Source organism: Bubalus bubalis, chromosome 14, assembly GCF_019923935.1.
Source record: "Bubalus bubalis isolate 160015118507 breed Murrah chromosome 14, NDDB_SH_1, whole genome shotgun sequence".
NCBI classification, from domain to species: domain Eukaryota; kingdom Metazoa; phylum Chordata; class Mammalia; order Artiodactyla; family Bovidae; genus Bubalus; species Bubalus bubalis.
In genome coordinates this window covers 1,519,330-1,531,960 of record NC_059170.1, presented here as the reverse complement: position 1 = coordinate 1,531,960, position 12,631 = coordinate 1,519,330, and the positions used below count along the sequence as shown (strand labels likewise).

The window sequence follows — 12,631 nt, the reverse complement described above, 5'->3', positions numbered from 1 at the left end:
GATGGTGACTGTCCCCACCCTGAAAGGAAGCATTTCTTCGAGGGTGGGAGGCTGGCTAACGACGCCTGGGCTCAGCAGGAGAAGGTGGACTCCTGCTCTCCTGGTTGGCCAGAAGCCTTTCTGTTAGTCATTCTGTTCACTGTGGTATAGGGGCCAGTGGGACTGGGGGCTTCTCTGGGGGCATGGTGGTAAAGGATCCGCCTGCCAGTGCAGGAGACTCAAGAGACGCGGGTTCCACCTCCGGGTCAGGAAGATCCCCTGGAGAAGGACATGGCAGCCCACTCTGGTGTTCTTGCCTGGAAAATTCCATGGACAGAGGAGCCGGGTGGGCTACAGTCCATGGGGTCACAGAGAGTCAGACACGACTCAGAGAGATGATAATTTAGGCAGGCCTTTTGTCTTTACTGAAATTATAGAGGGGTGTGGTAGGAGTTGTACTACAGTCTTCTGACGCTTCCCGTTTGGTGATTCGATCTGTTTTTGAAGATTTGCCTGCAGATACCGGCCAAATACTAAGAACCAAACAGCTTTTTAGTTTTCAGTGTGCGCACACGAGTGTGCGACTTTTCTCCCTGCCAGCGACCTGCAGCATGGTGTCCTTTCGGCTCTGACCACTCTCCCTCCCTAGGTTCTGCTTTTTAAATTTGGCTGCTTCTCCCAGTCCAGGCTCACACTTCTCTGATCTCTGGCTGAGGAGCCTGTGTCAAAACAAACCCCAGATTCTTTTTTTTTAACCGTTTCCCACATTCCTCTCTTTTTAGCTTTGATGAGGTCAGATTTCAGAATCGCCAGCCTGACAGTTTTCTCCTTCTCCCATTGATTCATTCGGATAAAGACAGACTGTGTAAAGAGCACTTCTCGTCTGAGCGGTGTCCTTTCTGTGCCCTGTGAAGGGTGAGGCTCAAAGCTGGGACACCGGCTGTCTGGCGCCAGGGTTCCTGGAGTTCTGAGTGGTGAATATTCAGGAAAGAGATGAATTTGTTCCCTTTGATCCAGAGCTGGTTGCCAGGGGGGGAAGGCTGGAAAGGGAAAGAAAACGTAGAGACCGACTACTCGGGTCTTAGGAATGTTAGAAATAATGATTTTCTCTTGACGATTGGAACTTTCTTGCTGCGAACTTGTGGTCTGATTATAAATCAAGTGAGAATCTGGCACAAAGTACACTTGGTTAAACACACACAGTCACAACTGGAAGCACAAAAAAAAAGACGTCCAGTTGCTGGATGCTTCCCGAGCCACGCAATTAAATCACAACCGTGCTTTTCAGAAATACCTGGAGCAAGTCCATCTTCCAACAATAGAATCTTTTCCAGCACACGGCTGTGTCTGCACACCCAGAGAAAACTGTGGGGCTGCCTGTTATCAGAAAAGCAGCCTTTTTCCCCTCTTGCTTTCAGAACACCAGTGTGAGAGGTGAGTGCAATTTCTTACTCAGAGGTGGAAATGTTTTAAAAATCAATTACTTAACCTCAAACAGGTACCGTCTCTGAAATGATGAGATTTTGTTTATCAGAGACAGTGGCTGTTAAGGTGCGTTTCGCCTGGTCTTGTCTCTTGCGGAGAAGTGGTTCAGCATAGTTGTGGTCTCTGTGTACTTCTGATAAGGATGCTGAAATAATTGCACTTTCAGCAGAAAGAGCAATCTTGAAATTTTCCCGGTTAATTTCTCTCTCAAAAATGGAAAGCTTGAGAAACTTGCCTGAACATGGATTTGGTCTCTGAATGATACCTGAGATGTGTTTTACCTAAACAATTGCAACTCTAAGTCCAATGGGAGAATTTGGGCTCTGTGGTTCAGAATCTGCCTTCTCTCTGAAAACTGGCTTTAAAAGTTTTTTATTTTATTTTGTTGATCTACCAGCAATATAGGAGACGTGGATTCGATCCTTAGGTTGGGACCATCCCTTGCAGATGGAAATGGCAACCCACTCCAGTATTCTTGCCTGGGAAATCTGATGGACAGAGGAGACAGGCAGGCTATAGTTCATGGGGTCACAAAGAGTCAGATATGACTTAGTGACTAACACAGTCTCCGACAATTAATGGCTATTTTGGGGTCTGAGTGATGAAGATCCATTGTAAGTGTGTGTTCCTATGCTCAGGATTTTATGAAGCTTTTTTAGACTTGCAGTCCCCTGGTTGCTCCCGAGACGAACACCCTGAGCCCCGTCCCCTTATAGGGCTGTGTCGTCGTGACGTCGACGGTCAGGTGTCAGATCCGAGGGCAGGCCTCTCACGTTGCTGTTATCAGGTGGTGCGCGCTCCAGTGCCCGCTGTGAGGGACGCTAACCCCCAAGGCCTTTTGTTAGTTTCCCAGAATTTAAGCTGGGAAGCGGCGTTGCTTGTCTAAGAGCAAAATAAAACTGAATGCCTTGGGAAGGCAGCGCTGAGTAGAAATAGATTTTTTTTCTTTTTAGAAACAGCATTTGAAAAAAAGAATTTAACAAAGTGGTTAACGGATGTAGAGGAACAACTTGAGACTTTAACAATGGAAAGCTACACATTCATTCAAAAGAAAGGTTAGGGCTATGCATGTTGAAGTGGAAAGATGTCTTTGATTTGTTTTGAAGTGGAAACTAAAGGAGTAAGTTGTGGAGTATAATACTTGGTACGATCCTCTTTATTAAAGCGTGCATGCTCAGTAGCTTCAGTCGTGTCCAGCTCTTTGCAGCTATGGACTGTAGCCTGCCAGGCTCCTCCATCCATGGGATTCTCCAGGCAAGAATACTGAGTGGGTTGCCATGCCCTCTTCCAGGGGATCTTCCTGATTCAGGGATTGAACCCACGTCTCCTGTGTCTTCTGCCTTGCAGGCGGATTCTTTACCACCGAGCTGTCGGGGAAGCCCCTTATTAAAACATAATCATATATAAATAGGAGGGTGTGAATAGGAGGGTGTGAATAGGAGGGTATGAATAGGAGGGTGTGAATAGGAGGGTATGGATAGGAGGGCAGGCTGATGCTACTTTTTGAATTAGGTTTGTCTGCCTGTACCTGAAAACTCATAATCACAGTAACTTACTAAGTAGAAATTTAGTTTTCTTCCATAGAAAATAATTCAAAGTTCATATAATAGTTCCAAGGTCATCAGGAAAGCAGGTTTCATCTGTGTCTGCTCTGCCATCCTACTAGGGGCTTCCAACCAAAAGGTTACCTCATGGCCCAAAATGGCTGCTGGAGCTCCGTGCATCATACCTCTTACACAGAAGTAGGAAAGGCCAGAAATGCAAAAGAATTCTGACAGAACACAAAACTTCTTCTATATCCTTGGTCAGTATTTAGCCACCTGGCTTTACTTACAAGCCTAAAAATATAGTCCCTCAGGTGGAACATTGCCTGGGATTTTGTTGCTGCTTAATAAGAAGAGAATGGTAATTGGGTGGTCACTTGCTAGAATGGCCAAATGGCAGCCTCCTGCTCTTCCATATCATCAATTGCCTTAAATGTACATTTTTAATTTAAACAGTAAAAAAAATTAAGGAATGCATATTTTTAAGTGGGCTCTCCTGGTGTAAGTGTAAAGATTCTGCCTGCAATGCAAGAGATGCCGGTTCAATCCCTGGATCGGGAAGATCTCCTGGAGAAGGAAACAGCAACCCACTCTAGTATTCTTGGCTGGGAAATCCCATGGACAGAAGAGCCTGGAAGGCTACAGTCCATGAGGTTGCAAAGAGTTAGACCTGACTTAGCAAGTAAACAGCAACAACAAATATTGTAAACAGAGGACAATAAAAATGTAAGGAAATGCATGGTGACCCGGGAGTCCACGGTCAGCAGCGTGAGAGAAACAACAGTCCTCTGGCTTGTGGGACCTGTCTTTCAGTGTCAGCATCTTGGCATGTTGAACAGATCGTCTCGTCATGACCCAGTGCTGGACTCCTAACAGTGTCAGATGAAAACATGTTTAGATTTCAACTCAGTTTAGATTCCATCATTTTTCTTATCTGTACCAAGCCATTTGCAAAGGTAAAATTCTAATGAAAAATACTGATTCATAGCTGCCACTCAGCTTCCTAAAAACTACTCGAGCATTTGGATGTTGAAGGCTGGAACCATAGTTACACAGTTGACCTTTGGACAACGCAGGTTTGAACTGTGCAGGTCCACTTACATGCAGATGTTTTTTGCAGTAAATATACACCATCGTACTACACGAGCCACAGCTGCTTGGAGCCATGGATGCAGAAGCCAGGTGTGCAGGGCTGGTTGTAGAATTACACTCAGGTTTTTGACTGGCAGGAGGGTAGATTCCTCTAACCCCAGAGTTGTTCAAGGTTCAACTGTAATAAAGACACTGACAGAGATTAAATGCTTCAGTGAGGGAAGATTGTCTAATGGACAAGAGTGTGGGTTCTTGAATCAGAATTGCTCTTTACTTGTCCTTCAAATATCTTAAACCTCAATTTCCCACCTCTAAAATGGTAATCATAAGAGTTTCTTTTTATATCATGGGACAGTCATAAGAATTTAAGAAGACAAGCCCGATCAGGTGACTGGCCATTAGTAAATGCTCAAGGTCAAAGTGATGACATTTTTGTGGCTGGCCCGCTGTGTCAGGTGGACTATAGTTATTTTGAATTTTACCCCCAAGTCCCACAAGTCTATAAAGGTGTACTTAGTTTTTAAAATAACAACTTTTTGGAGATACAGTTCACCTACCATAAAATTCAAGCTTGTGAAAGTGTACAGTTCCGTGACTTTTGGCACATGCACAAGGCTGTATGATCATCACCACAGTCCAAGTTTAGAACATTTTCATCACTCCATAAATAAATCTCCTGTCCATTGGCAGTCACTCCCAGTTGTCCCTTCCACTCAGTCCCTGGAAACCAGTAATCTACTTTCTGTTTCTATGGGTTTGCCTCTTGGACATTTCATGCAAACGAAATTAATGCAATATGTGATCTTCTGTGTCTGGCTTCTTTCACTTAGTAAAATGTTTTCAAGCTTCATCCATGTTGTGACAGATATCAGAACTTCTTTCTTTTTCTTGGTTGAATAATATTCTGCTGTATAGATACACCACATTTTTTTTCTCTTCAGTTGATGGGCATTTGATGGTTTCTGCCTTTTGACTATTGTGCATAATGTTGCTGGGAACATTTGCGTGCAAGTGTCTGTGTGGACATACGTGTTCATTTCTTCTAGGTATGCATTGGCTTTTTCGCTTAGCAGTCACTTTTGGAGCAGACAGTCATTTCAGTGGATGTCCAGTTGTCTCCGTCTTATTAACAGCTGGCATTCGTGTTTTACCCTGCTGCTGCTGCTGCTGAGTCGCTTCAGTCGTGTCCGACTCTGTGCAACCCCATAGACGGCAGCCCACCAGGCTCCGCCGTCCCTGGGATTCTCCAGGCAAGAACACTGGAGTGGGTTGCCATTTCCTTCTCCAATGCATGAAAGTGAAAAGTGAAAGTGAAGTCACTTCAGTCGTGTCCGACTCTGTGCGACACCATAGACGGCAGCCCACCAGGCTCCGCCGTCCCTGGGATTCTCCTTTACTCTACCAGCTCCCTAATGGTGTTCTAGGTGTTTCAAATCTTTGGCTTGCTTTTACAAATAGTGCCACAGTGAGTACTCTTACACAGCCATTATTTCACACATGCAAGCGTATAAGGGTAAAGTAAATCTTTGCAAGTGGAATTGCTGAGTCAAAGGATGTGTACAGTTTGGGGAAAGATCTTGTGAAATTGCCCTCCGTGGAGAGTGTACAAATTGTACTCCCATCTGTTATAAAGACCCTGGGGAAACATTTATCTCTGGACCGAGTGTAAAGAATTGTTCTGACTTTACTCAGCAATTGTTTTGTTTTTGTCTTACAGAGAACGTGACTCATAATTCATCAGGTGTCTAATTTATTACTTGCTTAGAGCCAACTTTGTGGTCCAGCATTATCAGTATGTGAAATTATATTATGGGTTTTTATGTTAGTGTCTTTATTTTTGCTCATCTTGTAGAATTGGAAAAGCATTACAGTGAATCTTAAAATTCTTATTCGGATGAGTCTTGAACCAGCGTTGATTCTAATTGTAGGATCTCAGAGCTCCAGAAGACCGAAACTGTAATAGAACCTGGTTTATAAGGCAGGGAAGCTGTTAGATTTTGGATGAGTCTGAGTGGAATCTATTATAGTTAGGACACCTAAGGAAAAGTTGACATTATTATAGTTGATATTATAGAGACGTCACCAGCTTTGCCTCATTTTGTAACTAATCGGAGTGAGAATGCTGTTCCAGGCTCTTGTAATGTTCAGCAGCTTTCTATGCAGCTTCCTGTTGGCCTCGGGTACAAGTGGGATGAAAGCTGAACCTCTTGCTGCCACATGTTACTATTGGAGATGAAGTCTTGGGGGAGCTGGTTTCCAGTTAATTTCTAGTGGAAAAGCTCCCCTTTCTTCATATCCTTTGTAAAAGCAAAAGCATTTCCAGTAAGACTTAGAAGAGACAAGTTTATAGGAAAGCAAAATATGAATGCTGTTGACTCTACTGTCTTACTTATTCTTTATTTTACTTTATTGAAGTATAATCGATTTATAATATTGTGCTAGTTTCAGATGTTCAGTTTAGCAGTTTGAGTTTTTGACAGATTATATCCATTATGCTGCTGCTGAGTCGTGTCCGACTTCAGTCCTGTGGGACTCTTTCTGACCCTATGGACCATAGCCCCAAGGCTCCTGTGTCCATGGGATTCTCCGGGCAAGAATACTGGAGTGGGTTACCGTGCCCTCCTCCAGGGGATCTTCCCCACCCAGGAGTCGAACCCACATCTCTTAAGTCTCCTGCATTGGCAGGCGGGTTCTTTACCACTAGCGCCAACTGGGAAAGCCTATATTCCATTATAGGTTATTATAAGATAATGGGGATAATTCGATTGTATTTATTCTTGAAGTTAGACATAGATTCATTTCTCTGTTTCATTTAGGAACTATTTTGATGTGTGTTCACCACGATCCAATAATTAGAGAGTGCATAAAGCAAGCACTGCCCCTCTCAGAACTTAGAGTCTAGAAAAAAAGAGACAGTTTAAATAATTACCATGAGGTATAGTTTGTTTATAACGGTGGAAGGTCAAAGTGCTCTGGGTGTGTTGCGTAAGAGGGGCCTCTGGCAATTCATTTATCTGGCAATTGTTTATTGAGTTCCTACAATACCGCCAGCACTGTGCTAGAGCTGAAAATAAAGCAATGAAGAATATAGAGAAAGTCTCTACTCAGAGTGTCTGTCCTTGATTAAAGGTTTATTATGTGCCAGCCATTGTTCCAAGGTGCTTTAAATGCAGGAACTTAGGATCCTCTGGGATGAGTCCTGTGACAATTAGTTATTCCATGAAGAAACAGAGGGCTTAACAGCTTGCCCAAAGTCACACAACATGTGCATTTTGCGATCGCCTTTGAGCCTAGGTAGGCTGGCTTTCATCTTCGTCTGCTTTGCTGTGACTTGGCTGCATTGTCTTAGGTGGGGCGCGGGGGTGCTCCTTGGGTCGTCTGCCTCTTCCCCGTGGTGCGTGGGCTCGGGAGTACGGGCTCAGTGGCCGCAGTGCGCAGGCTTAGTCGCCCCACAGCATGTAGGATCCTAGTTCCCAGACCAGGAATCAAACTCACGTCCCTGGCATTGCAAGGCGGATTTGTAACCACTGTGCTGCCAGGGAGGTCTCTTGAGGCTGTGCTCCTGACTTCTGCGGCGTATGCTTCTTTGCATGGTCTGTATGTATATTGGTTTGATACTGGGGATGACGGGAAGTGACGATTTTCTGGAGGAATTAACGTGACACGTGGAAGCTAAGGACGGATGTTGGAGGGCGTGAAATGGGAGGGTTGACACACACAGAGGCATTCCCCTGAGGTGCCAGAAAGAAGGTGGGGATGGTTCTAGCAAAGAAAGGAGCCCGGTCGTGCAGAAGACTGTAGGGTATGTGTCCAGCCTGGGTGCCAACTTACCAGTTGACTTGAGGCTTCACGTTCAGGGACTGCCACTGTTCACAGCCTTGGCGTGTTTCTTTTCCTCCTGATTGATCTTCACCATGCCACTTTTTCACATGTTTTCTCTACCTTGATCGGCAGTGACTTTTCTAGCAAGGCTCACGTTTGAGCAGGGTGCCAGGAGGCTCGGGGCCCTGCAGTCTGAGTGGCAGCTCCTTTGCCTCTACCCAGCCCTCCTGGCCCAGCACTAATTACTGCCGCCTGACTTCAGATCCTCTGAAGTCTGAAACACATTGTCTTGGGACTGCGGGCATGTCTCAGCGTGTCAGGATCTGTGTCTACCTGACCCTAACACATCCTATCACTTTAACAGAAATGTTTGGGCATCTTGACGTTTGGTTTTCAACGTGACAACACTTGATTTCAGAGCACTTTATAATTCATCAAACAGACTTAACTTTGGTCAATGAGTCCTTCTAGATCTGGGATAAAGGCTTCAATTTTGAGAAGGCTGTTGACCAGATGTCTTCTTTCTCTCACCTTCAACACTATGGACATTTTAGGGCCAGATAACTCCTTTCAGCGGAGAAGGCAATGGCACCCCACTCCAGTACTCTTGCCTGGAAAATCCCATGGACGGAGGAGCCTGGAAGGCTGTAGTCCATGGGGTCGCTGAGGGTCGGACACGACTGATCGACTTCACTTTCACTTTTCACTTTCATGCGTTGGAGAAGGAAATGGCAACCCACTCCAGTGTTCTTCCCTGGAGAATCCCAGGGACGGGGGAGCCTGGTGGGCTGCCATCTATGGGGTCGCACAGAGTCGGACATGACTGAAGTGACTTAGCAGCAACTCCTTTCAGTGGGGGCCGGCCCTGGCACTGTGAGATTTGGCATCTCTGGCCTCTACCCCCAGGCACTGCTCAGCATCTTCCCAGCTGTGCCAAGTAGATTTGTTTCCAGATGCCGTCACATGTCCCCTGGGGATGCACTTGCTGGAGTTGAGCATCACTGATCTAATCACACCGATCTAATCGTCACCTACAGGCCTCTGTCGTCCAGACTTAGGTTGGCTTTTTAACCTGGATGGTACAGAGCAAAAGGCCATTTCATGACATTTTAATAATCTGATATTTAGACACTTTTCCCTAACAGTCTGTAATTAAATCAATACAAACAGGGCTCCCTTGACGGCTCAGTGGTAAAGAATCCGCCTGCCAGTGCAGGAGACCTGGGTTCAGACCCCGATCTGCTTCATGCCTTGAAGCAGGTAAGCTCTCACGCCACAACTGCTGAGCCTGTGCTCTGGAGCCTGGGAGCCACAGCTAGAGAAGCCTGCATGTCCTAGAGAGCAGCCCTCGCTCACGCAGCTAGAGAGAAACCCAAGCAGTGCTGAAGACCCAGCACAGCCAAAAGTAAATTAATTAACTAATTAAAAAAAAACAACTCTCAAAGCAAACAACCAACCAACCCATCTTTCTGGTACGGTCAATATCACATCTCTTCACAACAAGAATAATTTCTGAAAATTTGCCTCTTTGTTGTAAATGAGCCCTGACGAGCTGAAACAGTTTCTTCTGTGGCCACCCCGGTTTCCCCCCCCCCTTGGATTCCTGGCTGAGATGTTTTTACGTGACCCTTATTCTTTATCCTTCTGCCCCTTTCTGGCAACATCTGTTCCAGGTGTGTGGGTTTCAAGAGTGCTTTCTCAACCATGGGGTTCGTTTCTCTCCCTTTCTTGGAGAGTGGCATCCTAACGTGCTGTGCTGAGCCCTCTCCTGGAACGGCTTTTACTCAGTGCTGAGTCCCGTCATGGGGAAGTGTGGAGAGCCAGCCATGCTGAAATGTTTCCTTCTGAAATCAGGACAGTAGCTCAGCTTCAGAAGTAGCATTTCTAACGAAAACTCTCTAATTGGGAATTAAAAAAAAATTTTTTTTTTTCTCATGGCAAATGTCTCTCCAGCTTGGTTAGAGCCTATTTCTAAAAATAGGAAAATATTTGCTTTAGTCTCTAGGGAATTATAGTCATCTTGAGGGTCTGTGGTTTTAGAACAAAAACCCATTGATGTTTAAAAACAATGATGTGCCGAATGGTCCCCAGAACCTTTCTGCATGGCATAGATAATGGCATTTTGCAGGATGCACTTTTTAAGGACAAATGTGGTTTTATTATTGTTTCTTTTCAAAGCATGTTTGTCAGTATAATTTGAATGTGTGCTCTACATATTTTGAGGTTGTTTTTTTTTTTTTTTAATACTGTCTTGTATAAAGATATTAAGGCTTTTTGGAAATGTCAGGTCCATTCTGAGGTACTTTGATGTCTAAGGGCATCATTTATGAAATTGTGGAAGGCTCATGAGTGCTGAGTATGGATTTTCCTATGTTTTTAATTTGCTCATTCATATATGCACTCAATTATTTAAAAAGAATGAGAGCCTATACTCTCTTGGGTCCTTAGAATTCAAAGTAAGACAAAATATGGGTTTTTTTGCTTTTTAGGGAGGAAGGTAAAACATAAATATGCAGACAAATCAGTGAGCAAGATGATTTCAAACGCTGAAGTTGCAAGGAGGGGGAGGAGAGTGCTTTAGATTTCTAGGTGGGACGTGTTTGTGAGGAGGTGACATCATGGTGGATCGTGAGTATATGCACGGCCTCCGTTACTTCTGGGACCTTTACCTTGAAATCTGACTGTCTCCATCTGCCCTGACTCTGGGCTTGTGAGATGAACTATCAGCTAACTTGCCACAAGCAGAGGCTTGTAAAAGCGTTTTACGTGGAGGCTATAAAAATATTTACTTGCTCCTTCTGGGATAAGTGAATAGACACACTTTCCCCTATTTCCTTTGCTAAGTACAACTATAAACTCTGGACTTTATATATAAATCAAACTAAGAAGACTCTGAAAGGTGAAGAGAGGGCAGACTGGCTAGAGACCTCAGCTTTTTAAAGCCTTTTGGCTGTGTCCAGGGCATGTGGGATCTTAGTAACCCAGCCAGGGATTGACCCACGCCCCCAGCAATGGAAGCACAGACTCTTAAGCACTGGACCACCAGGGAAATCCCCGGGGGTCTTGGCTTTCGAGGATCGACGTAGTGGTCACTTCTGTAGGTTTTTGTTTTGTCTCATATATTCGAAAGGTGACGCTGGAGAAGCCAGCACATCAGGAATGCCAGTGGGTACAGAGAGAACCTCCCCTTCCTGCACACCCCCACCAATTTTGTGATCCAAGGATGACCTGGAAAAGGCTCAGCTGAGCAACACAGAAAACTTTTAGAAAATACCTCAAGAATCACAGAATAGACTGGGCCCCCACCCACCTCCATGCCAGCAAAGGCTGAGTAAGGGGTCTAGACTTCCATCCTTATGAGCTTCTGTGAGTAAAATATTTCCCTCTACCTTCTTAGGTGAAGCACCTGGGCATTGTGAATTAAACTGACACAAAGCCTACAAATTTTATTTGTATCTTCATATCTCTGGAGACTAAACAGAGAAAGAAGTGAAAATCCAAAGAAGCACACTTGGGATTTTATTTTAGTTACTCCACTTCCTAAAGGTCCTTTATTTGTCCCAACTCAGATTTGTGTTCTGCCTGTTATTTTCCAGGCAGTGCCCAGACTCATAACTTTTTTCTCTCCTTTCTGTCCCTTTTATTTTTCTCTGTCTCATGTCTCCCTCTCTCAAAGTATCAAAGAAAGAAAGAAAGAAGCTAGAATGAAACCCAAATACTCTGTTACAAAAGAGTTTGGCCACTTCTTTTTAAAAAATATTTATGTATTTTTTTGTTATTTGACTGCACTGGGTCTTAGTTGTGGTGCACTGGATCTTCACGGCGTCGTGCAGGATTGTTCCTGAGGCACACGGACCCTCTAGCTGCAGCAGGAAGGCTCCGTAGCTGCTGTGCCCTGGCTTAGTTGCTCTGCGGCAGGTGGGATCTTAGTTCCCTGACCAGAGATTGAACCTGTGTCCCCCGCCTTACAAGGAGGATTCTCAACCACTGAACCCCAGGAAAGCTCCTGGCCACTTCTTACGTTGCCTTGACTCTTGATAATACCTGTGTGCTGAAGGTCTCACCTTTGAGCAAAGCTGTTTAGAGCATTCCCTCTACATTGAGTGTAACTTTAGGTTTGGAATCTTATACACCATTTTACCAGCAAGCTATGAGTTATGGAGAAGTGACTAGACAGGAAAGGGAATTTGAGCAGCTCGGGGTGGTAAATTGCGTGAAGATGACTACAACATTTTTACTGTAGAAGAGGGTGTTCAGTATGGTTGGTTAAATAGATTCATCTTGGTGCCATCTCTTGTCTTCCTGGTTTAAGAGAGTGAAGCCCCTTTACACGTGTAAATGCATGTCAGCTAAAAAGAAATGTATGCCTTACTTTTAGGCAGAAAGGGGGAAGGCAGAGAGATTCCTCCTGTGTCTGCCGTTTCTCGGTTACCTTTGGCTCAACATGATCCCGTCAGAGAAGAATGTTTACTGTAACAGGGTCCTCTGTCCCCAGGTGGGTGTCCTGGAAGGCCAGGCAGGGAGCCCAGCCTCTCCCCTCGGCCACGCCCACTGCGGTGCCATGTAGACCGTGGCAGCGTCCCCACACCCTGCCCCGCAGTCTCGAGGTCTTCACCCCTTTCCCCTCGGGGGTGGTGTCAGGGGTCAGGATCTTCACTGATGGTCAGTGGCAGTGAGACCACCCCACTGCCGCACCGGCGGGATCACAG

The 12,631-nt window shown here is 45.2% G+C and overlaps 1 protein-coding gene across 3 annotated transcripts in view; it reads left to right on the top strand.

Moving 5' to 3' along the window:
• The window catches only part of DOK5 (docking protein 5), a 154,365-nt gene that overhangs the window by 47,794 nt on the left and 93,940 nt on the right, over positions 1-12,631 (top strand). The gene's annotated exons all lie outside the window — the stretch shown is intronic.